Here is a 3,498-nt window from a genome sequence, read left to right as displayed (position 1 = left end):
AGAACGCGTGCAAAAAGCTCTCATCGTCCCGTAATTTCTCTTGTGCCCAGTGGCAGAACTGTACACGACGTTCAAAGTCGTCGCCATGCAATTCGTGGTGCATAGAAATATGGTACGGGTGCAATCGATGTTGATGTAGCAGTCTCAACACCGATGTTTTTGAGATTCCCGAGTCTCGCCCAATTTGTCTGCTACTGATGTGCGAATTAGTCGCGACAGCAGCTAAAACACCTACTTGGGCTTCATCATTTGTTGCAGGTCGTGGTTGACGTTTCACACGTGGCTGAACACTTCCTGTTTCCTTAAATAACGTAACTATCCGGCGAACGGTCCGGACACTTGGATGATGTCGTCCAGGATACCGAGCAGCATACATAGCACACGCCCGTTGGGGATTTTGGTGACAATAGCCATACATCAACACGATATCGACCTTTTCCGCAATTGGTAAACGGTCCATTTTAACACGGGTAATGTATCACGAAGCAAATACCTTCCGCACTGGCGAGTGTTTTGTGATACCACCTACTTATACGTTTGTGACTATTACAGCGCCATCCATCATAAAGCGAGAGAAGTGGTCCAACTAAATTTTCATATTTCTTTACGTACTGCACGAATATGTAATAAAAAATGGGGGTTCCTATTTTAAAAAAACGCAGTTGATGTCCGTTTGACCTATGGCAGCGGGCCAACCATTCAAGCTAGACGAGTTTTTTCCTTTGTAGTTTTTTCGTTTGATGCTTATTTCGTGAGATATTTGGCCCGGTCACTATCAATGGACCACCCTGTATGGTAGGTAGTGATACTGGTGGTCGTACTATGGATGTCACACATGGAATGGCCGTAACAAGACTGACACATTATTGGTGGCCAAAGGAGGGTAATCGTTAGCCATTATCCGAATCTGATTCCTCGAGGTTGGTAAGAAGAGCAGAGTTGCGGTGCTCGTGGAAAGGGATGACCACTTGCTAATTATGCCACAAGCCCGTCAATACGTCCTACGAGAATACGCCACCTCTTCTCATTTCGCCATTTCCTTCTCGAACAATTAGTTAAACTTGGAGATTCTGCGAAGAACCTTACTTCTACCTCTATTTACCCTTCATGATGTAATGATTCTTCACTGAAATATTTTGTGTGGTACTTCTTTCTTGCCGTAATCGGAGACAAGTACCTCAGGTATACAGATACAGTCGTGTGACTAGGGACCCCCGTCGGGTAGACCGTTCGCCGGGTGCAAGTCTTTCGATTTCACCCCACTTCGGCGACTTGCACGTCGATGGGGATGAAATAATGATGATTAGGACAACACAACACCCAGTTCCTGAGTGGAGAAAATCTCCAACCCAACTGGGAATCGAAGCCGGGCCCTTAGGATTGACGTTCTGTCGCGCTGACCACTCAGCTACCGGGTGCGGACGGTGCCTCAAGTGGGACTGTGCTAAACACCACTTGCACCTCCGGACATTAGATGGCGGGTTGGGGCACGTACACTAGTGCTCCATGGCGGAAGCAGACACGCAAAATAGCCACTGAAAGAGTGTAATTCACAAGAGGTCATCACATAGCACTTTTGTGCTTTATTTAATACCGCCCCTCACTTCCGAAAGTTTCGCACTGCACTAGCATGTTCATCTCATGTAACAGTGTGAGTTTTTGGTCGATATTTGGCCACTTGCATCCGTACTTTCCCATTTGTTTCGCTTTGTGTCTTACTTGATACTCATCCAACAGCTGTTGATATAAGGTACTCGTAATTATGTTATTTCCTTTTCGCCAATCAAGAGTATTGCTTTTCGTCACGTGGACATTTTGAAAATACTCACAAATACTTTCATTCAGCGTCGTGTCCACACTATCAATCACACACCCGTAACTTCACGGCTATTTGGTCCACAAACACAATTTTTTATGTGAAGTGTTAAGTAGAAGAAGAGCCACAGTGTATAGCATGTCTCTACGAATCTCTTTGTCAATATGTTTCGCAGATCTATACATACTATGCGAATGTTTATGCTTGAACTATGATACCAACGTGTTACGATTAAAATCATTAGAAGAGCTGTGTTTCAAAGTAGCAAAGATGAACATGTGCTCATAGCTCTTAAGGAATGCATTCTAGAGCACATGTTTACTTGACTTTTTTTTCTTGTTCTGGTCCATACTACCAGTTCCCAAAATATGGAAGGCAAAGAACTTGCAGTAGAAGAGATTTGCTTCACAGTATCGAAGATGAAAAATTGCTCGTAGCTCTTAAGGTATACATTTTCGACCCTGTGTTTACTGAGACATCGTTGCTTCTAGTATCGTGTACTTTCAACCGTATGCGTTTACGCCATTAATTATGAGACACCCTGTATACTATAATAGGTGAGCACTGAGAAGGACGTTTGTATGAAATAATAATTGTTACCTAAAAAGGTAAAACTTTTCTCGTTTCTTCTCCTAGTAATTACAATAAAAAGTGCAAGCAAGCAGAAGACTTAGGATTTTGAATGCTAGGCAGTACTCTGCTATTCCTGTTTAATAACACAGCCTTTTGGAATGAACAGATTGTCTTTTGTGAAATGCGAACATTTGTGGAACTTGCCCTACCGACACAGGCTATCATGCATAGTTTTCGGAATCGTATTCGTCTGGCTTGCTCTTCAATAAAAGCGTCAAGAATTTTTCAGAGTTACATTAAGACGCACATCTTGAAAAGCTGTTTCTTACGCTGGTTGCTAAGAAGAACTTTAAGCTGGGTGCGCTCGACTGAACTCCGGAGACACCACGCATTACTGCAAAATTAATAATTTACTCTTTTTCAGCCTAGAAAACAGTAATTAAGATCGACAGCACTAAATATTTTATTTTTGATGAAAAAGTCAGTTTCAATTTTCATATTCAAAAGTAACGCCAAAGGACAGATTTATTTAAATCATTTACTACTAGGAAGGAAGAGGACCTGGTAAGAGTAGAGAACAGTAGTTATAATCAATTTTGCAGCGGGAAGTTTCGAGGCTGCCTGTCTGTTTGTTCTTTTTGCTCTTATCACCGAATACTTAATAATTTTGCTAGTGGCCAAGGGAGGGTCATTAGAAACTTTTTCCGCTCCATCAGGCCAGCTGGTACAGCAACAGGACAGAGATTATTTTGCAGAAGATCGTTTTTCTTTTTTTAAAAAAAGCAAAGTAAATTTCTCATAAAATAATGGATAATTTGACAACAATACAACAACTTTGAGAAACTCCATTCTAAAATGCAAGACGTTTTGGAATCCTCGTATCATATCAGAAAAAGATGAAGCGGGACCTTCATCCCATAAGTGTTTCTTAGCCGGTACAACTTAGAATCTACAAACTATTTTTTTGTATTAGCTTTCATGTCACAGTGAACAGGGAACAAATGCCAATACCACACCGCAGTCAAAAATTAATTCAATTGCAACACAAAAACTACCAACTTGAGCTTCTGGCGTGTTTAAAGGGCTAAACCACAGACAGAAAACTGAAT

This window comes from Schistocerca serialis, chromosome 4 (genome assembly GCF_023864345.2).
Source record: "Schistocerca serialis cubense isolate TAMUIC-IGC-003099 chromosome 4, iqSchSeri2.2, whole genome shotgun sequence".
Classification (NCBI taxonomy): Eukaryota; Metazoa; Arthropoda; class Insecta; order Orthoptera; family Acrididae; genus Schistocerca; species Schistocerca serialis.
The sequence above is the reverse complement of the archived record's forward strand: the minus strand, read 5'-3'. Positions refer to the sequence as shown.